This window comes from Eucyclogobius newberryi, unplaced genomic scaffold (genome assembly GCF_026437365.1).
Source record: "Eucyclogobius newberryi isolate DKJ021-1_F unplaced genomic scaffold, fEucNew1.0.hap1 SCAF_17, whole genome shotgun sequence".
Lineage (NCBI taxonomy): Eukaryota > Metazoa > Chordata > Actinopteri > Gobiiformes > Gobiidae > Eucyclogobius > Eucyclogobius newberryi.
The window spans coordinates 23,064,984-23,090,127 of record NW_027315801.1 but is presented as its reverse complement, the minus strand read 5'-3'; the positions used below and the strand labels follow the sequence as shown (position 1 = coordinate 23,090,127).

At 39.1% G+C, this 25,144-nt stretch overlaps 1 protein-coding gene across 1 annotated transcript in view; it reads right to left on the bottom strand.

Moving 5' to 3' along the window:
* Positions 1-25,144, bottom strand: part of cpne9 (copine family member IX) — a 142,201-nt gene that overhangs the window by 110,466 nt on the left and 6,591 nt on the right. The window lies entirely within an intron of this gene.

Sequence of the window (25,144 nt, the reverse complement as noted above, 5' to 3'; positions counted from 1 at the left end):
GAATACGTCCTTTTGCTCAAATCTCCCCCTCTTACCTTGGATAAGTATCCTGAGAAAATTGATTGGTATTTGAAACAAAGATACTTGATCAGTCTATGGGGAATAAGCATGAATACAGTTTGTTTTTCTTGTTTTTCTTTCATGTTTCCAAAACAAGATGATAAAGACCTCCCACACTCCTTCCCGAGGCACAGTGAAGCACCATTTAGTAAATGACCTGTCAGACCAAAATCTGGGGCACACAGTGGTAAACACAGCTCCACTCTGCATGTCTTCCACTGGTGCACGTTTCAATTACATTCCTTTCTGTAGAATCTCACATTCTTTTACAATACACAGATATGTTTTTAATGATGGGCAGAGCAACACAGCTACAGTACAGTTTGAAGCAATGTCAGAGCTGCATAATTCATTATTTTAATGCTTGCACAGATGTGCAATCCCATACTCAGAGAATAGTTTTTTACCAACTGCAAAAATATTTCTTGTAACCTATACATGCAAATTAATATGGGCTTATATATAATCATGATGACCATCCATGCAAAAAACGTGTATAAAGAGTTAATTTGCAAAAACAGATAAGTGCCATTTGACCAAAATATTTGAAGGCTTACAAAGTACTCAATTTCAAACAGTGTTCAAAAGCCAAATCTATTTCAGTGCAAATATTATTCCATAATTTGTTGAGCAACTATATTCAACTGTATTGTTATTAACATGTGTAGAAGATGGGTTCAAAAAGACCAATATCTGACAAATATCTGTTTTTGCAAATTGACTCTTGTCCATTCTTAACTGCTCAGGAAAAAGGCAGAAGAAGAAAGATTACGTTTTTCAAATTCTACCGTGGAACCGCCTTCACAATTATCAACGTCATTCTTCCCGAGGCGCCCGTTCCCAGTTCCTTTTCATCTGTGGGGTTAATTGGACCCATTTTTCTCTGATGGTCCTGAATCGCTCACTGTGATCGCATTCACCTGAGCCTGCGCCATCCTGGGGTCCATGCCTCCACCATCTTGGATTAGTTCAGGAGGGAAAATCACATCAGAGTATAGGCAGGAGTAGGCAGCCTGCCAGAGGGTACAACCAACCACACTGCGCAGATGAAACAGGGGGGGTGAGCGCACAGGGAGCACAGCAACGGGAGGATCAGAAATACAACGGCTGTGGGGGAGTAAATGAATGGGGATAGGAATGTACGGTACAGTGGAAGCAAATGGAGCAGAGATTGTTTTAGAAAATGGTGGGAGAGGTACATATACAATTTATTTGGATATATCGTTTGATTGGGTCTGCACTGTGAAACTTCTACTTCTTCTCTCATGGAGATGCTTTCTCTGGTTCCACTGTATGGTATTTAACTCGTCCATCTTGCACTGATTATTCAAACACAAAAAAGTGAGCGCTTCAGAGGGTATTCTTACTCATCAAGGACAAGGCTCCTTAGCAAACTGTCAAAAGTAAAGGGATAAAAGAGGATTTTTTGCCAATTTGAGAACTCAAATGACTGTTAGTCCCTTTTATTTAAATGCGCATGCGCACACTCACCCCCCGCCCTCCTGTTCTTTCCAAGAGGCCGCCTAAAAATCCACATTTATTCCTTCAACATGCTTGTATTAAAAAACTTGTGCCTTGAACCATTTTGACTGCTTTTTTACATTTTCCAAAGTACTCTTTTTTAATATATTGAACATGGTCATTTTTACTGTTTGCTTTGAAATATACATTAAAAGCAGGGGATCTTGCCTCTCCACAGATTTTACCTTTAGCTTGGCTTGTTGGTGTCATCTTTTTGTCTTCATGGAGATGAGTTAATGCCATATTGTGGAACATACATACAGTATCATACAGTATCCATGGAGACAAACAGGTGACAGACGCTCCACCTAAAAAAGTGAAATAGTGCACCTTTAAATGTTTGAATTTAGTCCAGATTACATAAAGCAGAATAATGTGGTGGAAAACCCAGTATCTTGCCTTTCATGGACTGTGCTATAGTGATTAAAAAGATTTATTCAAACTAAATATTGTACTTTGAATGGGGAAAAGTCCCCAAAATGTTGCATGAAACAGGAAGCTGAAACCCATGAATAAGATGCGCTCACATTCTAAAAAACTGCAAATCCCACTATGGCATTCTGACCTGTCTCCAGCTGAGTTTTAGGGATTCTATAATGTTGTCACGTGAACGCTACTATTTATAAATGCTAAATTTATTGGTTAAAAGATATGACCTATTAAATGAATCAAATAATGGACTTGTCCCATGTTTGTGGGTCCAGAGTTGCCAGGTCTGTCTGCCAGGCGACAAAATTGAAGCAAACAAGCCGTTATCCAGATATTATCAATGTACTTCTGTTTTTATTATTGTTTTTTAATAGATTCCCACAAAAAAAAATGTGGCATGAGCAGTATAGTAGTATGAGTATCAGTAGCTGTGGTGTTTACTAGGTTTCTTTCATTAAAACTTTCACTTCAATTTGCTCAGTATACATGATTTTCACTATGAGATAAAGCACTGAAATACAAACACAACCCCCAAAATCACCACAAGTCGACAGAAACAAAGCAGCTATGGTTGAACGGAATCCGGGGCTAAAATATTCAGAGACGTGGACAAGAAAATTGTGATTTTAAGGAGCTCACTGTTCTGAAATCCCGGGCTGCTCCACCTCTTGCCTGGGCTGAGCATCGCCGCACGCTCCTTATAATCTATTGATCCGGAGAAGCCGGGGGATCAGGGAGAGCCGGGCCTTCTGAGAACCTTCCTGGGGCTCTGCTGAAGCCGCTCACCTGGGGCCAATTTGAGGAGATAGACGCAAACCCAGTGGAGATTAGCAACGCCACACTGCCTCAGCAAGAACCGCCAGGGCATGAAAGTAACTGCACAGGAACAAAATGAGAAGAAAAGGGACATTTTTGGGGTTGGAATAGAGAAGGGCTTGAAGTTAAATTCAGCTTTTTCGATATAATAACATTCTCTTCTCTGCTGAGTGTCTCAACTACCCCAGCTTCACTGGAACATAATAACTTTAATAGCCTCAATCCACATCTTCACCATTACAGGCTTTTATATATTTTTCCCTAACAAAACTGATGATGCTTTCTTTACTGCTGTCTCCTTGTTTACACCAGTCTTATTAGTTATATAAAACATTATTTGCGACTCACTCATTGAATTGTCTGTTGTTTCCCTTGAATTCTCGATTTTGCAAATTGGTTTTAAACTAATTAATGATTCAATTTGGTGAGTAAGCAATAAGATTCTATTGGCTAAGTTGTGTTATAAGCTGTGTCCTGCTTGCCTCTTCACTATCTATAGTTTTAAAGTCAGCATTACTTATTTAAATATATTGAAGATATTTAAAGTGCATATGGCAGGTTCTCGGGTTTTTCCTATTATTCCTTGTTTTGGTGGTATACAACCTGTGGTAAATATTTATCATAGTATTACATCATTACATCAGTCAAATTGTCTGTCCATGTCATCACTAAGTGACTTCTTTTGAAAATGCAGCAAAAATTGACACAATTTTCTGATAGTTTAAACAACAATTTAACAAAATAAAGGTGCGATCAGGTATTATTTGTCAAATCATAACTATTGCATAATTTAAATGGGTTTTGGCTCTGTATATACCGGTAGTATAGTTGCCAGGTAACAGTACCTCTACCTATGTCACATCCACTGCTCATTTCCAACCAGGAACTGACATTATAAACGTCACCAAAATGGACAAACTGGGGGATTTTTTTAAATTCTGAAATACTTTAAATAACACAGGCTTTCCTGGCAACACTGCAAATCTCGCCAGAACCAAAAGCATGATGAGATGCTATTGCTTTATGTAAGAAAGTTCCACAGTATGTCATTACATATATCTAGCTTGCATTTTTAAACGTATGCATTGTTATTCTAACCAGTCTAACTTCTCTAAATCTGACCAGAAACTTTGCCTGGTGGCGTCACCTTGGTGTCTCTATGGTAATATGTACTATAGAGCAATTCCAGGCAAAGCAATAACATCTCCCAGGAGGTGTTAGCAAGCAGGTGGCAGGCTCTCCACCAGAAAAAATGACACTGTTCACCTCTAGGTCTCAGCACTTGTTAGGTGCCAGCTCAGGCCCGGGAGGACAGCAGAATCCTCACTGAAACAAATTGAACAAATAACCTGCAGGTAGATGGAAAAATGCCTCATTGGCTCAATATTAAATGTCAAAGTTACAACCTAAAACAATGAGTGAATGTATTATTAATCCAAAATAAGAAGCTGCAAAAATTTTCCTCTTAAAACAAGTTTCTGCCCATATTTGGTGTTCTTTTAAAAACTACTGTCACACATCAACATGATCTGTCCTTCTGTCTCTGTCATATGCTTGGTGCTGATTCAGGAACAGCCTTGAGTAGTATTTTGAGAAGTGCAGTTAATTAAGCGCCGGTGCCACGTTGTACAGATGCCTGTTTTAATTGGGCCATGTGTTCCCTCCGGAGCAGAGTGGTCAGAGAGCGTCCCGGACCAAGCTCTGTCTCTGATCAGGCTTCTTCACCACCTCGCTGAGCTGATAAAACCGCTGTGCAAGGCAGAAAGATGGAGGATATGTGTGGAGTGACGGTAATGCTGTTTTTATATTTAGCAAATAACGGTAATAATGGTGAAGTAAAAAGTATAATATTGAAGTATATTTTATTTTTTGAGTATCCCTAACCCTCCGTACTTTTTGTAGATTTTTGATGACTAGAAAGAAATGTGGTGTTCTTGATGAAAAAAAAAAACAAATGTTAGTAAATTAATTACTCAATGTTTCTGGACTTTTTAGACATATTTTAGTTTTATCAAACATTTTGAATAAATTAAACTGAAACGTTTTACTTTTCAGAGCAGTTAAAACATGTAGTGGAGTAGAAAGTACAGATACTTAAATATAGTGGCGTGAAAGTACAAACTATTCACTGTAAAATGCACTAAAGTAAAGAAAAAAATACTTATAAAATGTTTCTTAATTTTGTACTTATGTTACTTTCCAACACTGCCAGTGGTATACTTTTATATTTATAATACTTAGTTGTTGTTTTTTACTCTAAAAGTATTTTAGAGTAAAAATACTTTCATTTAGTTGATTGTTTATGTTTCTGTGATGTAAATAATGTAGTATTTATTCCGCCATTGTTTTACACTCTACACTAGCCCTGTTCAAAATTATTATGTCACCTTTTTTCATCTACCGGTAAATATTTTATGTATATCCAGGTTCCCATAAAATTCAAAGTATGTACTTTGGATCAACATAGCATTTAAATGAAGAGGTGATTTTTTTTTTTTTTCAATGGGGTCAACAATTCATTTTTGATAGTATCTTGAGTGGCCCGGTTGGTCCTAAATGAATCTCCTCATGTCACTGTGACCCACGTGTGACCTACATACTGCACCCAGTGGACGGAGGACAGTTTTGGGCCGGCATTGAAAAACAGCTGGTCCCTCTCACATTAATTCACTGTGGGTTAGTTGGAATTGTCACTTCAGCTGACCTGCGATACCTGGAGTCACACTTGTGTAACCAAGTGTCAAGTCAAGTATAGACTATTAAGCACAGCCACAACTGTTAACAAATGTTTCTAATTTAGCGGCTCTAACCCTTAAAAGAGTGACCAACACACCTTGCAATGTGGCAGGCTAGTCTCCGTGTTCCTTTTACAGTACCCACGGTATTGAGGTAAGCTTTAAATGTTTACAATAAATGATTCATATTTCAGGTTCACTGACAGTTCACAGTTTTACCTATAGTTATTTTTGACTCTTATGTGCACATAGGAACCTGGACCCTCAAAACAGCAAGCATTTTAACAAATGATTACAAAGTGTAATAGTTTGGATGTAGGCTTCAACTACTTATGATACTGTAGACGTTGGTGTGTCAATCTGAACATATTTTAAAGTATTACCTCATTCAAATCCATAGAGACTTCTAACTCCATTATGGACTATTAACAGTGAGCGTACAGGATTAGCGCAATTAAAAATAAACAATATTCCGCCGCTGGCATCTGCTCTCATGCACAGTAATTATTCAAACAACATCCTCTGATTAATTCATACATTTAACTCATCCACTTATTTATTTATCGTTGCCATCTTGGGTGGATGTCTTGATTCAGCAGCTGTGACCTTACTATTTAAATGCTGCAAAATTGTAGTATTATGTTGGACTGGACTAATATCATAACCGACATACGCACCGTGGAAAAAATCCCTTCTGATGTTTTTTTAACTTAACATGCTTTAACCCTCCTTTATGTTTGATGTCACCCCCTTATTTTCAATGTTATTCTTCACTTATCTTTTCTTCTCTCCTGTGTTTTTTTGTTTTCTTTTGTTGCTTTATGTCTGTTTTTGGTCAAATAATTAGATAAATGGTGCAAAATGGCCAGAGAAGTGGATGAGTCGGCGGGTGAGCTCACATCTCCGCAGGGTGCATGGGGGGAGGTGGTCTGGGGGTAATTAGGGACAAGTGACCTTTAAACCTGTGACTCAGGTCTGCTCCAGAGAGTGAGACAGACAGTGTCTTCTGATAGAGTTGGATGAACAAGCAGATAAAGGCATCGGACAGAGAAGAATCAGTGAGCACGACTTGACCTGTTGACACACACATTTATGGTCCAAAAGGGTTCATTAGGTCTTCACGTTCAAGACCACCAAATCATGCACACGAGCCATAAAGTAACGGGCAGAACAACAAAAGCTCAAGTCTGCCATTTCTGACCTTTGTAAGTAAGAACACCATCTCATAGATTGGGACAATTCTAAGGTTACAAGCACAGAGAGCGTTGAGTACTATTGTTGACTCAGGGAGGCCATCGAGATGAACACACACACCAGACTGTAGAGCGAGATGAGGGGGAGTCCCAACTTACTTATTTATACCTTGGATAAAGTTCTGAAGACGTCAGTTCTACTACTCCAAGTAAGAAGACAGCGCCAAAATCAGTTTAAATCAGCTGAGCAGACATGTCAATACTCACATTTATGGAAGAGAAACTTTGGATTATTGTACATAGATTAATTCCCTCTTTGTTAACTAACAGCCCTGTAATGGGTTATTTACAGGGCTGTTAGTTAACAAAGAGGGTATTTTCAAGTGAAACCAAATACTCCCTTTATCAAGAGGTCCCGTCCGGAGGGCAGGGCTTACTCAGAGTAGAATAGATATCTCCGTAAATTTCCCAGACTCGATTCACAGATTCAGAATGACTCTTGAATGGGAGTTGAAACATCTTGTTTTTTCCAAACATTATTATTAAATCGCTGTGGCAACCCCAACAGAACATAAACATAAGAACTACACCTTACAAATTAATTAACCAAATGAAGATACAAATACAAAAAGCCTGGTAAAATGTGAATCCGACTCGTTAGTCCTAGAAGGTTTCCCGTCCCTGCTCCTTTCACTTTGAAGGCTATTTGTAGAGACCGGGATGATATTGCATCATCCGTTTCTGCGATTTGCAAATCTACCCCCTGCACAGGTCATTGACTGGTCTCACTATGGACAGCTCTTTACTGTGGAGATTTACAGTTGGTGTCCGTCTTCAAGCAGCAAGCGTTAACAGGAAATCTACAGACACTAGAGCACGGCATGAAGTCATTACGACGTTTCATTTAAAGATCAGATTTTTAACTACAAGGGATAAAAATGTAATGTAAAACAAACTAAAATGTATTGTGATAGTATTCTTCCTTTACAGTACTACAGTGTAAGTTTTCTGGTAGGTCCGCCACCTGCTTGTCTCAGTGGGATCATTTAAATAGTTCGGCATTATCCTCACAAAATAGAACTCATTCAATTTCATTTTTCTTATCTAAAATGCTTTTGGTTCCAGTGAGAATTTTATAGCTGAGGGAAATTTCCTGCCTTATCACGCATATAAAATTAACTTCAGTCTCACTGTGTCCCTTGTTCCATTTATCTGACTGTGCCATCGCCATTGATGTTACACTCTCCGTCTGCAAACTGGGGCACACTTTACTTACTTTTGACCGACTTACTATTCACCATTCACCATTACCGTTAAATATTTCATTTTCTCACATGGAGACGGGGATTTACTCGACTCAACACTCTCTGTCTCTACACACTGATCCATATTGTTTTCTTCATTTTCACTATGAAGTCCACTCTTGTTTTATAGCTTTATATGTCCTCCACTGAAGTTTTAACTGAGAGGAGCCTGACCTCTATAAGCTTGGGGTCAGCACACTGCTCTGTTGTGCTCTTTTTAAAAAGTGTTGGCTCATTCTCAAACCGGAGTTCATGACAGAAAGCTCTTAACTCCCCCTTCAGTCGGCCCTCAGAGAGACAACACTCCTACTGCACTGACTCACTGTCCCACACAAGCCCATGTAACGCAGATGCTTCTTTAAGATAAGATAAGGACAGCACAACACAACCAAGCTATTAATAAATAGTGCATTCTTCAAGTGTGTTGTATATTTAAAAGGTGCACTGTGTAGTTTATCTGGTGGAGATTGTCACACCTGCTTGTTTCCATGGAGATGTTGAATGTTCCTTGGTATGGCATCAACTTTATTAACATTAACTCCACGGGGACAAGCAGGTGGTGCCCCCAATGCAGTTTCAGTTTAGGCGAGCCAACTCACAATAAGAACGCATTTGTTTCAAAATCAAACCGTCTTTGATTGAATCAATACAAGCACAGTTTAATGTTATACTGAGGCTGAATCCAAACGCCCAGCCTGAAGCCACTTCTTCACTACACAGTGCCACGCTCTTACTGCATTCATTCACTTTCTCACTGTAGTGGAACGTGATGGGTTAGTTACTTTGAAAAAGCAATTAGTTACATTACTTAGATACTGCCTCAAGAAAGTAACTTGCATTAGTTTGGGATTACTTTTTCGTCTCATGTTAATAAGAATTATCTCTGTGGTATCGAGAATCAAGTATTCCTTGCTATTGAAATAGACTCTTTGTATTGTGACAATATTAGAACTCAGACAATACAGGACTAAACCAGGTGTTTGGACCTAATCTGGTTTAGACCTGGTTTGGACCTTAAAATTGTTATCTATTATTTTGCTTTTTGACTGGGATGAGAAACTATTGCTATTTTAACAGCTTCAGCTAAGGTAAGCGGCTAACGCTAGTGACTTTGCAGCATAACAATTTGTTAAAGATTGGTTTGTGGGTTAGGGGTTAGGGGTTAGGGGTTGGGGGTTAAGGTTTGGGTCAACATGGACCCCCCCTCGAAAAACCGACCATCTCAAGGGGCTGTCCTTAAATAAATAAAACAGTGCTGTGATAAAACTGCTCTTCTAGCTGCTTTCATTCAGTCGTGTTGTGTTCAGTTGAAGACCTGTGGCTGTTGTTTTTCTGACTCCCACAATGCCTTGACCGGTCTATTGGCCTTGACTGGACACTACTTTTCTAAGTGCATAGTAGAGTGCACTTCTTATTCACCTGCTGGACATGAAGACAGCACGACAAATGGCGTGATCACTATTTTGCCTTATTTACAGAACAGTGTGGACATTAGGACGCAGCATTTGAAAGATTCCAGGCAAATCAGTAACATCTCCATGGAGACAAGCAGGTGGCAGACCCCCCACCAGAAATCCTTTAAAGGTGTTTGCATGAAAGATAAGTAAAAGTCAGACTTCTGAGCATACAAAAAAACACGGTTGGAATAAAGAGTGAATAGAATGAGGCTAAAACCAATAGTCGCCATGGAAGGGGCTGGCTGGGGCATGTAGCTTCAAAACACAGAGGGATATTTCAGAACGTTATGACATCACAAGGTTGAACAGAGCATTTTGAGGTCAGAAGAGAGAAATGATCGAAAGGATTACGCAAAAAACAAAGCACAACTTCAGGTATGTGTTTGTAACATGTCGCCAAGAAAGAAAACAACTTGAATACACTATATGCGAGTGGTATTTCTAGTTCATAATAATTAATGAGTAAATGAATAAGTGTTTGATTTAGATCATAGGGTTGACACACACAAATAAACACAAATTAAGATTCACTCCCACATCCTTTCACCAGAGGCATTTTACATCAGCATTTTACATCACATGGACAATGGAAGTGTCTGATGTCCTACAACTCCCCACAGCTTAAGGACAAGAGCACACGTAGAAAACTGTGGCATTACTTTTAATTACTTATTATATACAAGTTAATGGAATCCTGAGCGAATAGCAAACCACCCACTCACAGCCATATGGCTCCATTCTGTTTGTCAAAATTGTGGCTACAATACCATTTATTTATCTATTATATTTATTATTACTGAATACAGTGTAATTTTTAACACAAATGAACTTTATTTATTTTAATTATAAATGTATTTATTTATTTAACATAATTTTATTTATGTGGTTTGTAAAGGAAATGTCAACCATTCATGGCAGGGAAAGCACACATGGGGTGCTATAACCGAGTGACATAATGTACAGGAACATCTATCACCACAACACATTGTATCATATCTGTTCATGGATAACTTACCACCATTGTACAGCAAAAATTCTATTCTAAATTCATGCACATACCTTTTTGAAGCATATAATCATTTTTGAAAACCTGTAGATCTGCTGATAAAATGGGCTGATGGGTAATAGCGGGAGTGCATTGTCTCCACAAGATTTTAATGGCATGAGACACCCATGCATGTCGATAAAAACTCTACTGGCAAATGATGTTATGCAAGGCAAGTGGGCCGCTCCATAGTGCTTTAAACAGTGGAAAAGAGTAGTTTCAGCAGCTCAAGATGAGCATATGATCCGTAATGGAACAGTTTCACATAACCTCTCCGTCAATGCATTTTGTAGAAGAAAGAGGGCATATTCTGGTTGGAGAATCCTATTAAATGAGCGGAATTCTGTGTAAACCACATCCAGAGTGTCCAGCCGGAGACACAGAAGATTTCCAGATCGGCCGGCAGCCTATGTAGGCCGGCGTGAGCTGGTTTGATGCAAATGAGGGAGTGATGCGAGTGACAGGCAGTTGCTGCTGCTGCACACACTGTCTTCTCAGGAGCAGTCAGCAGCCAACCATTCCAACGTGTTGCTCCTTCCTGCTTTGTGTCATTGTGGGCCACAAAGTGCTGTCAAGTCATGTCTTTATTCACAAGTGGCCCAAAACCTTGTAAAACTTCATCCAGCGCCTACTGCTATGTTAAATCTCAGCTAACACCAACTGAACACTGCCTGTGGCCATTTAAAAACCAAAACCATTTGAATTAAAAAGCAGCAGAAAGGGTCATGTTTCAAAAAGGTTTAGAAATGACAATGAGCAAAAGACAAAGGCTGTCCGCATTAAATATCTTGTGTAACATTACATTTAAAAGAACAGGTACATTATGGAATTGTAATGAAATGGTGGGTAAGGGCCTATGTAACTGTTTACTACTAACACACTATTTTTGACAGAACTCACTGACAGACATCCTTAAATGCTGAACCTATCATCATTTGTTTGGGATTGGCTCCACAAACCTGCAATAGCAAACATATTCACATCTTATGAGTTGAGTTTGTTCGCTTTTTTTTCGTTGTTGTAACATTTGAGTGACATTTTCTGTGTCACATTCTGAAACAAGCACACTGGGAAACATTTCAGCGCTCCATCCGCTCCCGCGCCAAGACATGGATCATTGCGACATGTTTGTACGCTATGGGCTCACTTCTTTTTCTTTTTTTTTTTCATATCGCTCGTAATCCCATAGGAGTTGTCATTCCTTCTCGGCATCTCAAAGTCGGAAGAATCTGAAGCCGCTCGGAGTAATGCACCAGTTATTTGCATGTGTCCAAGGGTAACAATAATTCCGCCGAGGTCAGACATGCCCGGAATATGTTGGGATGTGGACAAGGACAGAGAGGTCATTGACTGTGCTGATGTTGAGCTTGGCCTTAACACTGCTTGTTAAGGTTACATGCAGGTCTGAGCTCATTATCAGAGGTCACTGGATTGTAAATCAATGCCACAACCTGCTTTTTTTTTTGTCCCACTGTTCTATCACCTTGCAAAAATAAGATATATTGCTGGTGGAAAAAGGGGTGAGCTGCTGTCCCCACGGAAACAGATGAATAACTGATAATGAGTTCAGTTCTTCCCTTATATTGTAAATACTGTATGCTAATGTTCTCTCTTTGCATCCACAAAACCAAGCTAAAAAGACAAGAAAACATGAGTTATGTAAATGTACAGGCAACTAAGGCAGCACCATTTCACTTTAGTCCTTAGTATCATTGTAAAAGAAAAGCCTTATAGAAGTAGAAGTTACAGATTCAAGTATCTTCTGTGGTCATTCATGAAGTGTGTGTGGTGCCTTGACAAAAGTTGAACATCAGAAAACTTCAAAACCTGAAACAGGGCTGCATTTTTCCCAAATTCAGCACAAAGCCAGCACTTGAAAGACAGCACTTTAAAACACTGTCTGCTGCTGAGCAAAACGATTCACAGCAAGTTTATTGCTGGCACTATAAGGCATGAATTACACGTCCTTGTGCTGTGCAGTTTAACCGTGGGAGTCTGGACACAGAGGCAATTTTCTGTTCTCAAAGACACCAACTAAATATGGAGAAACCCAAAAAACCTCGGCTTGGAGATGCAGATTTAGTTATTATTGCATTGTTGGAAAAGAAGTGTGAGGCAGTTTGCTCGGCATATTTGCATGTTTACAGTCACACCTCCAGTGATTAGCGCGAGCACAGATGGTCAGTATCTGTCGAGCACAGCTTGATATTTGATAAGTCCATCCTGAGGGACTGAGCCGTGTGCCGATCACACACCGCTGGACCACTCCAACATTATACCACAGGGACAGTGAGGCGGTGACAGGGCAACATGACACATACTGCATATCGCTTATAAAAGGTAAATGTAGATTAGATTTCAAAAATGTGACTTCAGAAAGTGAGAATGTCACGACGTTAGCTTTGTTTGAAGGTAGAAATTCATCTAGCGTTTTTTTATCTACAAAAAAAGCTGATTTGGATGCAAAGGTTGGACTTAAGAGAACCAACATTATATCAGATGCAACATTTAAGATGTTACAGGATGTTTTGCATCTCTCACTCTTAAATATTTCAATCCCTTAACCCATTTTATATGCTAATACAAAATCAGTTCAAACTACTATTGGCTACAAGTTTAAGGCTACTTCTGCTTCTTATCTTACAGGCGTGATAATAAAACTATAGGACACTAAGCACATTCTTAAACAATACAGCCCAAACACTGCAGTGATCCTATCTTGTGTGATTCTGAAAACTTCTAAGTAAAATAATGACCATCTTTTCCCTACAAATGCTCTAGAATACAGGAAATAGATGGATTTTGTTCAAAATGTCTTGGCTCATGTCCGGACTTATTTTAATATCAACTAATTTGTATTCAGAAGTGAATGTTTTTATAAAATTCACACTTTCCAGGCGATAATAATCTAATGACATGCCACTGTCACCTCTGATTTATTTTTGACAGATTTATTACATTTTGAACCTTCACTAGACTTGCTATGTCAGTTGGAACATCTTGAACGCATCCAAAAATGATCATTAAATCTTCAGAACAAGTCCAAAATTTACTATAAGATCATTCCATAAAACACATTTTAATTGGATAAATATTGATTGAAAATGTTGCGATAAATGATGTGGATAATAATAATGAAATATAGCCGCAAGCGGCAATGATCGGCCCTCGCCACGCCGCCGCCACACCGCCGCCACGCCGCAAGAGGAGGGGGCGCTAACGCGCCCCAATTGTCCTTTTATCACGCCTACTGCTGAATCTGTGACGCTGTCACATGTTCTCCCCTTTGTTTTACCATCAAAAAGCAATTTTATTTTGAATTCTTGGCAAAATGTGCGGCTTTGCCGCACAGACACCGTGACTCTTTGAATGAAAATGTGGATAACTTTTGATGGTCCTGAAGATGAGTCTCACCAAATTTCAGGTTAATAGGGCTGACGCCCTGGGAGGAGTTTGTGAAAGTCTAAAGTGTAAACATGTTCTGGCCCCATTGGAATAACATGGGAGGTTTCGGTCATCGTTACGGCAACGCCATAACAATTATGACATGGGTCTCATTGACTTTTTTGATGGGGATGCTAAAATTGAGTTGTGTGTCAAATTTCATATAATTTCGCAAAACTAAACATTTAACCTCCATATAAAATCTGTAGGGGGCGCTGTGGCGCCAAATGAATTTATTTCACTTCAAGTAGGTTTAGGGCAAAGAGTTTAACAACTGATTCTAATTTGACGCAATTCGGACTTTATCTGCGCAAACGGCAGAAATTTTAAATATGGGAGATTTCTGAAATTTTAGTTACAGTTTGCGGCTTCGCCGCACAGAGACCGTGAGAGGTATCAATGTAATTTGGATAACTTTTGATGTCCCACTCCTCAGTAGCATTTTCACCAAATTTCAGCTTTTTAGGGCCAACGCCCTGGGAGGAGTTCGTAAAAGTACGACGTTTGGAAAGACTCCGAAGTCATGTTTAGCCATTTTTGAAGCAATATGGCCGACATTTGGTTCGGGGGACGGCGTTGCCGTAATAATATTTTTTACTTCTCTTGTCACCATCTACCTCTGCGCCAAATTTCATGATTCTACGATCAGATTTTTTTTGGGTCATTTCCCATCTCTCAATGCATTTTTGGTACATTTGGTGGCGCTGACGCGCCAATTTTTTTTATTTTAGAAAAGGGAAATAGCCAGAATGTAGAGAGGCACGATTTTTAGAGGTGTGCAAATTTTTGTGACTTTTCGTCAATGTTCACTGGGTGAAAAATAGGGGGGTTGGTCCCGAGAAGAAGAAGAAAGAAAGAAAGAAAGAAAGAATAATATTCCGATGCGAAAACAATGTTTCCCATTTTTCAAATATCATAAACTATACATTTTCGGAAAGCGCTCGCGCTTTCCTACCTCATGGTGTGGGTCCCTGGTCACTGACGGGTACTTTCGATAATTTTGAGTGGGCTCCGCCCACTTTGTGTTTTTGGCCCTCTATACAGTAATAATGTTCAATTTTTGCATTACATGCTTATATGCACGGAACATGCAAGAGATGGGGAACGTATTCGTGAGCTACTTAGCGCAAATGAGTGCTTTATATGGGGATGACGACCGCTTCGCGGTCGTCATCCCAATGTAAAGTGCTCGTTTAGTGCGAACTTTTGCACGGGCTTCGCCCGTTTACAACGGTAATGTTCCATTTTCCTACAACTAATTAGTATGCACGGGGCGTGCATGAGTGGAGGAGTGCGTTAGTGAGTGTTTGGAAGTGGGCGAGCGCTTCGCGCTCGATTTCGTGCGCACTACGTGCGCACTTTCGCAGCCGTGCTTCGCACGGCCTTACGAGATTAATAGGCCTCTCGCCAGCTTGTGGCGCTCGGGCCTAATTAGAGTACATCTCATAAGCTCTAAAACAAGGGCTCCACAGTCTGTACTTGCTCCTTTCACCTTTACTGTATGTAAACATCACCTTGACTGAGCTCGACAATGACAACGGCAAGCCTGGGCGACCAAATTAAATAAAAAACACGCACGTCAAATATTTGCAGCAAAGATTGTAAACACAAACAGATGTCACGCATTTTATTGATAGCAAAATTTAACATTGTCGTAAATCAATCAAGATTTCGCAGACATCGAGGCATTTATTTGTTTAATTTTTTGCTCTTGTGACAGGTTGAAGGGTCATTTTTTCCGTACCACAGAGACACGTCCATCGATTGTTGTGTATTGTACGGAGGATTGTGTGGGCAGGTATGAAAGGTAGCGGGTAATTTGAGTGCGGACTAACAGAAAGTGAAATTAAATTTACACAATGATAAAGGCGAGGTGAGACAACGTCCCCAAGGACACGCTCTGAGTCATCCATAAAGGAGATGAGGAGCTGAGTGTGGCGTTCATAGAGACGCTTTCACAAACTACAAGAGCACAAGTATACAACATTTTAATAGCAGGAGTGGTTTTAAGGATTATTAGGCTGTATATTCTTATGGCTGTGCACTTAAATTCCTTTTTATTTCTAATTGTCAGTGATTAACTTAGGTTTCAACCATTCTCTGTCAGTATAAAGTTAGATTTGGAGCAGAGTGCAGACTTTGGAGGAAGAAATTTGACTTAGTTTGTGTCAAATGCTTTTCTTGTTTATGTTCAAGAAAGCCTTTCTAAAATGTTGAATTAATTATAGGGCACTCATTTCACTCTTCAGTGCACTTGGCACTTGGCACGTTCACACTGCTTTCACACTTGCACTCTTTGGTCCGGACTTCAGGAAAAAGCCTCGTCTTGCTCCCAAAACAAGGGGGAAAAATGTTTGCGCTCCGTGTTTATGAGGCACGCTCCCGTTGTTCTGACGACAGTAGAGCAGGGAACGTTTGAGAGTTCAGACTTTAGGAGATCTGTGAATGCAAAACTCTGGGGACCAAACAATAATATGAGAACACTTGTCATGTGTCCGGACCTTGGTGCGGATCCAACAATGATTAGATCCAATTAAATACATTGTTTTACATTCACATCCACCTTCATTCAAGGTAAATTAAGTTAAGTGTGTTTTGAGTCGGTGTAATCCCTCATTAAGTGTGTTTTAAGTTGAAATATTTTGTTTTCAGAAAATTATACCTTATCTCCTTCATTTGCCTTGAAGCAAAATGCTACCGTAATTACAGAGACTGTCACTCAATTTGTAGAGATAACAATCAAAATCAAAAGCCACTTCTCATGTGGTTGTTTTTAGTGCCTTGACGAGGCAGAATATCAAATACGTACATCAAATCAAAGGTATTTGTTATTTTTTTAACATATGCCAAAGCAAAATCAATTATGAATTTGAACAGATTCTAGTGTGTTCATTGTTATTCACCACTGCTTTAATACAGACAAATACTTTCATGTTTTGATACAAAAACAAAGGCTACACAATCAAACCAACAGGTTTGCAATGTATGTTTTTGCACTAAATAATTCAGTTTTGAGCTAAAACAGAAATGTAAACTGCTAGACTTATGCAAGACATGATTATTATTCTGCTGTTATAGCAGCTTGCAGTTTTTTTTGTTTTTGGTTTTTTTTATCAATTCTGCCCTAAGAACAACCTGTGAACACCTGACATACAGCTCTTTTTTAGTCTTTTGGGGATTTATTGTGTGTGAATGCTGTGTAAGTTTGTCCTCCGTGATAAGATTAACCGCAGAGATGGAAAGAGCGTGACTGACAGCGCACCTCTGTCTCCCGTGTGCTCAGCGACACTCACCCCTCCGTAATGCCAATGACTTCCTTCCTGTGCTCGGTGATTGTGTTAATACAGCAGCAGCCTTCACTCTATTTATTTGGTTCCTGACAGGACCCATAGTTAAAGCTGACAGACGAGATGCAGGAGGTGAACAGCAGGGGGCAGAAAACTCGATCACAATATAACTAATTTACATTTTGAGAGATCTCCAAACTGGGCTGTATTTGCTCTATGGATGGTGTGTGTGGATGTATTTTATCTGCACTGAAATAACCTTTGTGAGGCTACATTGTAATATTATTTTATTTGCTGTGGCTCATTCAGATTCCAAGCTTTCTGGGGTTCAATAAGATAAGATAAGATAAGATAAGATAAGATAAGATAAACCTTTAATATCCACACAAGGGGAAATTTTGTTGTTACAACGCAGTAGAACAGGAGGAAAGGACAGATTATAGTGAGTTTAAAAACACACTTTTAATAGAACTCTTATGAACAAAACAAAAAACTCTTATCAACAAAACTCCTCTCCTATCTTAATAGGGAATGGAGGGGGGAATAAAATAAAATAAAATAAAATAGATAATAAAAATACAGAATAAAGATAAAAATCAGATAACAATAATAATAAAATAATGATAATAGAATAAAATAAAACTAAAATAAAGTAAAAATAACTAGCAAAAGACTAGGTAATACTAGTAGTAGGTAAGTAAACCGTATAAAAAACAAAATAGAACACTCTTATTTACAGGTATTGCACATGGTTAAATCAGTATTGCACATGTTCAGGGCTAGCAGTGTTTGTTGTAGAGTCTGACAGCAGCAGGAAGGAAAGACCTATGGAACCTTTCCTTCACACAGCGAGGGTGGATCAGTCTCTCACTGAAGCTGCTCTCCAGAGCGGAGAGAGTGTCCTGCAGGGGGTGAGACTCATGGTCCAGCATAGATATGAGTTTAGCCAGGACCCTTCTGTCCCCCACCTCCTGCACCGAGTCCAGAGCACAGCCCAGGACGGAGCTGGACTTCTTGATGACTTTGTCCAGCTTCCTCCTCACCCTCTCTGTGATGCTGCTGCCCACTAGGGCTTGCCTGACCAGCCATTCTCAACACGTTTTGGCAAACTACTTATCAAAACTGTGTGAGGCTCTGGGGCTTGATCGCTGCGTTTCAATTTCTAGGGCGGAGTTTAGAGAGCAGAGACAGTACCAATCACATAAACCCAGAAGTGACGCAAAAAACGCGACACGCTTAACCGGATTCCGCGTTATCCGTCCTGAACGCAGAAAATGTCTCCTGAATCGCGAAGTAAACACTCGGTCATGAGCCGGGTCACGAGCCGGGTCCACCATCTTGAATGTTTTGTAACGGGGGTGGAAAGCGCTACTTCCGTATCTCAGTGTGACGCGTTGTCGGTAACTGGATTACCGACGATCTCATTGGCTATTGACTCAGAGTCCAGATCGAGACGCATTCGAACAGAACGTGGGCGGGGCTGGCGGGTCAGGCAACACTAGGGCTGCAGGGCGAGATTTTTTTTTGCTTTTTGAAATTTTATGACATTTTCTTCCACCCTATAGTATACAATATATACCATAGAGGGTTTATCTTGCAAAAATGTTTCTCATCACCAAATAACTGGCTAACAACAATGCAGAGTAGGGAGTGCTTCTCAGAGTAAAATGAAGCAAAAAGGTTGTAATGCCCAGTAGTGCCTGCAGGGGTGCACCAGTACTCACTGTCCGTACCTGGAACGTTCCCACTTAACCCGAGTGCAAGCACGGAGCGGCGCACGGACGTCTACAAACCAAACAGTAGCACTAACATCTGTCTGTTTATGACGCTGGGAACAACCATAACAACACAAACACGACTTACAGGTGGAGAGCACATCTGTGGCACTGCGGGAGGGGAAAGGAAGGCAGTAGCAACAAGGAAAAACATTTAAATGTGAAACTAGTAAAGCGTTTGTGGTGTTTGTCACCAACTTGGCAGTTTGCCTGAAAAATATTAATATGAGATACATCATTCTGGTTCATTTAGTTTACTTGGCTGCGCGTAGCCTCACTAAAAATCCTTCAGGCGCTCCTGTTAACACCCTTATACATTTCAAGAACAGACTGGACTCATTTATGCTCAGTATAGACATCCCTCACACTTTGCAGCTGCAGATGTACATGTTCTCTGGTTGCTGACACATACAGCTCTGAGCAACACACACAGCACATGGATCAGTGTGTTCTAAAACATCAGAATAATGACTCATTTAGGATCGCTGTGCTTTCCAACTCCAGTGGCAAATAGAATAAGTGGGCTAATATGTGCAAGTATTTTACAGAAAGTGAAGTTAAACTGATCCCGACCTGGCTGACTCTGTATAAACAAAACAAATCAAACCGCTTCGGGGGAAAACAATATCGAGCTGGGAGAGCTGGAGGTTTGTAATTTTGCTTTTAATGGGAGAAAACATACCAGGAGTGACGGTTATAGCTGTGGTAATGGTTGTTATATTTACATAGTGCAGCGCGTATAGAAAACCTTTGGCCTTGGGGGAAAGACAGAGTTTAAGATGAAAGAGAAAACAGAGTCAAAATAAATTGTATAATGTGCAACTCCTGTAGCGCTTGTAAAGTGATTAACAACAGTGGACGTCACCTCACGGGCATTTGGAGGCACAACGCTGACATCATCAGCCATAGTCATAACTCAGGTTGCAATAAAATCACCTTTCAAAATGTGTTCGTCAAAAGAAAGCCAGAAATATAAAAATATAACACAGAGATCTCTAGGGAACATTGTGTATATTATAAACTGCAGTATTGATCTGGATAGAAACTGGTCAATTGACTTCTGCCGGTTCAAAACCACTGAACGAATTCTTCCTGCTCCTTAACGCATATAATATATACATTATAATGATGAGACAATACAACACGGAGACAATACTGGTAATGGGGTCATTTGGATATCAATACTTGGGAGTATAATGGTCAAAGCTTATGTGTGAAGATGTTTCGATAAATACTGTTTATGGGTCGCTACAACTATTTTACCAGATGAATGTATAAATCAAAATAATAGTGTCCAAAGCGATGTTATTCTTTGAAGAAGGGTTTTAAATGTTGTGGTTCTGAATATAAAGTTTGCATTCATTTTTGTCTTAAAGGCGCAATGGAAGATTTTTCGGCGATTTGAGAACGCAGGCGGAAGTGCGCATGCGCACTCCCCCGTGCGGACTGATACAACACACGTGCGTTTGTTTATTAGCTCGACGGATCGCATCGCATCTCGCGTCTCCCGTAGATTTCCGTCTTCTTCTGAGTCAGCTCGAACAGTCTTTCTCCGTCTTCATTTTGTCCCGTACACTGAGGGAACTATATTATGATAGATCGATGCGCTTAGACACGCGGAAATGTGCAACGAGCCGACGCGGCTGCAGGTGAGCGATAGGTGCGTTTTATGATTGATACGTGGCAGGACTAATCAGCAGTCCACGCCACGAGGAAATAAGACTCAGATTTGGGCCAAAAAAATCTGCCATTCAACCTTTAACTTTGTAAAAAGCCAATATCACTGTAAGAGTTTAAAGTCACGTTGGGGCCTAATAAGCGATGTGAAATCTAATGTCCATAACATGGTTGTTTTCAGTCCGAAAAACACATGAAAATATGTTAAAAATGCATAATTAATGGTTTATAAATAAAATGATGTCTTATGCTAGTGACTTACCACATCGGCGATATCTTGTACTATAGGCAGTTCACAGCAAGCAGCAGATTTTATATATTTTTTTGTCATTTGTGAAGAGATTGTGCGACATTGTTGGCTCTTTCGTGTAAGACAATGTTCGAACGCATTTGCTTAAGTTCACAATAACTTGTTCTTCATCTGTATTCATGGAACCTATTTTCCTGAAAGCCACTTATGTTGTTTTTCTTCTCTTTTTACATATAGCCCTGTAAAGCTTTTTTCCCCATCACCTCAACAGCTTTTCAAATGCGTGTCTGATAAAGCTGTAGAAATCTGTCGTAAAACAACAGCAACTGGAGGTATTTTAGCATGTTATGCTTCTGAGGTAAGAAAGTCAGGAAGTGTTGTTTCTTCTCAAACCAAGTCTGTTGATGTATTGATTGGTGTTTGAGGAGATCGGTTACTCTTTGGCCTCTCATTGGCCGCTGGAAAACTGATGAGGCAGGATTGAGGTCGCAAAAGCAAACTAAAGACTTAAGGACAATGGAAGTTCTTTTGGAAGATACGGATAATCAAGTCGTATGATTTATGGTACATTGATTAGGTATTCACTTTTGAAACAAACAATGGGACGGCACAATAGGATAACAATTGGATTCTGGATAATTATGTTGAATAGTGGGAGACAATATGTAAGCAAAAATGTAATACGTCGTTAGTTACTGCTTTTAGAGTATTCTGTAAAATTACAACATGTCAATACATAATACATATTTGTTTATTTGATGGATGACTGTACATTTATTGTGACTTTACAGCATGTGTCGATGTGAAGTAAAGACTGAACTAAAATAAGGTTTAAAATCAATTTATTTCTATGTTACCTTTATTTTACCAGAATATATTCTATTTAATATTTTTGAGCGTGACTTTAATCTGAATTTTAAAATTACAATGTATTTATATTTCATTCTACGCTTTGTAAGAATAGATTTGCTATTAATGTTTTTTTTTTTATAATGCACTTTTTAAACAAATGCAGCAAATCTAGTTTTGATCTTTTATTTTTTCCCCCATAAAGACAGATATTTGGTTGATTGTAAAGGAAATATTATTATTTTATTTTTTTTATTAATTGTGGTTTTGATTCATTCCACAGAACTACGAACAACCTTGACATTTTACTTATGGCCCTTTATCCAAACAAAGTCTAAACCAGGACCAAAAACAGACTAAATAAGGTCTCAAATCTAAACTTATTGACTAAACTTTTCTAATCTAAACTAATCTATATATTTCACTCTACAATTTACAAGAGAAAAAAAAATCCGGGACCTATATTTATTTCACGTCACCCATTTTGCCCTAACAAAACAAAAGTAAAAGCAGAGCCGTTACAAGTTTTGTTCCAGTGACAGAAAAGTTTTATTTTCTTTGTGCTGAAGCGTGACAGGTTCAAAAACGCAAAACGCTTTTTTGTTGAATTTCAAACAAAGTTGACCCTTTTTGTGTTGAAAGAGCATCTTAGCTGGAACTAAAGTTATTGCTCGATAATTACTCTAAAGTGTTAAAAACCTGCCTCACTCGTCACCAGCCAAATCTCCCAAACTTGGAACTGTTAAATATGAAAGAATATTCACTCATGCCAAAAAAAACAGTACAAAGACATTTATAACAACAACAAAAATCATAGTTTGGAGCCAGTCTCAGAAAACAGATATGGCAGGTTCCCGGCTAATTCACTGAGATTAACTGAATTCATTCAATTCATCTCTACCTTAACTTGACCAATAGTCATGTTGGAAGGTTTGTAGAATGAAATGACAGCTTTTACCATTATTCCTATTATAAAATTGCTAAAATACCCTGTGGTAAGTGCAGGATGAAAAAAAATAAAATAATAAATACTGATAAAAGCATCATAATTGTAAAAATGACACTTGTGTTCCACCTCCCACTCAACAAGAGACTATATGAAACTGACCAATTTGTACCTCATACAAAAGGAAATGCAGTCCAACTTCCTGTCTCACAAACCTTTATGCAATAATGATTTATGAATGTGTGTGTCAAACCGCTTTAACACAACAATACATTTCAGACAGTGGAGTTGACAATTTACAGGTCTGGTTCAAACAAAAGAAAATGTGAGAATGATTCTTGCAGAAATCTTTGCAATCAACGATGACAAGAGCTTTTTTTTTGTGATTAATTTGAGATATATTTCATTTGCCCTATAATTGAACCTCAACTAATACGTTTAAAGACATGTTTTAACACATTTTTGTTGGACATACATGTTGTATTTGGGATATTAAACAAAAATATCTCAATATTAATTTCTGCCAATATTACCCACAGCTAATAAGATATTGATAAAAAAAAATACTGTTAATCTACCATTTCTTTTTTATGTTAAAGGTGCTCTATGTACACTTTTCTGGTCTGGTTGTCTCCATGGAGATGTTAATCCTTTGCCTGGAATGTATCCATCTTCATCAAGTATTTTCAATTGCATTATAAAATATATTGACAAACTGAGCCAGGCTGTGGCGCACCTGAAAGATTTCATAGTGCACCTTTAAGTCCATGCATACATTCTTTTGACAGGCCTATTATTGCAAGATAGGGCCACAATTTCCTAAAGCTGATCCTTGGTTTATTTAAATGCCACCTTTACTTTGCTCCATCTTCTGACCCTTTAGCGCTTTAAAGACATCTGATTTAAAGCTCCGTATGCCGGCTCTGAACTCCCCCTCGCCTTGTCTCCTGCTCTGACATGCTCTTTAGCCTCCTCATTCCTCTAATTCTGTGCTTGTCATCTCCAGCTCGCCACCGCACTAAATCTAACTCTAACCCTTCCGCTGACCTTCTCCCTTTCTTTCTATCTTACTGTCTCTCTCCTCAATTCTGCACTTGTTCTTTAACCTCGCACGCCCCAGCTCATTCCAATATTTTATCAGCGCAGGTGTCAGCTATTGATAGCTTTGACCTTCTTATTTAACAACGGGAACGCCGACACAAACACAGCACCATTCATTATATTGGATTTGTATACGTTTTAGTCTTACTTGAGAAGCGTACACAAGTAGTGGAGGGTCCGCCACCTGCTTGTACGTATCTATTTCCATGGTGACAGGTGTATTTGTACTAAACTATAACATAAGTAGAACATCATTTTGTATTTTGTTCATTGTAAGCTGCGGTAATTGTCTACGGCTTGGTAATAGATTATGTTCTTTGACTTCCTGTTCAAAACTGCAGAACTGATAAACCTCTTCACGGTGGCATTTCGCCGTAACAAGCAGCAGATTGACATTTATGTTTCTTTTTTTTGAAAAAGTGGCTATGTTTCATTTTAGAGCCCTGCATGTGTCACTCGGAGTCTTCATTTTTCATACAATCGCAGCCAAGTACAAGGATGTGGGCGGAGATAGGGGATAGGCAAAAACAGACATTTTCCGAACACTCGAGCCTCAGTTGCAGTACAACACAGGATTACTCACACACGCATGAGTCAATCAAATTACAATTATGATGAAACAAATAATGAGGAAACATCATTGTAACAAGATTAAAAGATGATTAAAGTTGATTTAGCATAATATGTCCCCTTTAATGCCCTTTAATTACAACCTTTGAATTACTACATTACTTTGTTAATGCCATTATTGTTTATACAAATGCAGATTCCAGATTGTAAATGTACCTGTAAAAGCCAGTATCCTCAAAACAGTAGAATTGCTATGTTTTTACAACTTTACTTGAAATATATATGGCAAAACTAGATGGAAAATATATGGCAGGTTGCTTTGTATCGCCGTATCCTCCAGTCAATCACATAATGTCAGACTTCAAAAGCTCCTTCCTGTTTCACACTTTGACACTCCGCTCCTTGTTAGCTTCCCAACTAACTTCTGCACCCCGGCTTTAGTTTTTTTTCCGGCAGAATCATGACCTCCTTCTCTCCCGGCAATTGCTGCTGGAAGTTGAGTTTTTGCACCGCGCCGACGAGACAAGAGAACCTTAATTTGTCCCACAGTGGGGAAATATCACTGTTGCAAAGCCAAGTAAAAGAACAACCTCAAATCTAACCACAGCGTTGAATAAGAATAAGCGTATTTTTATGGTCTTGTTTTATAGATGCCAGTGTTTTGTGGTAACTCGTTTTGTTCTGT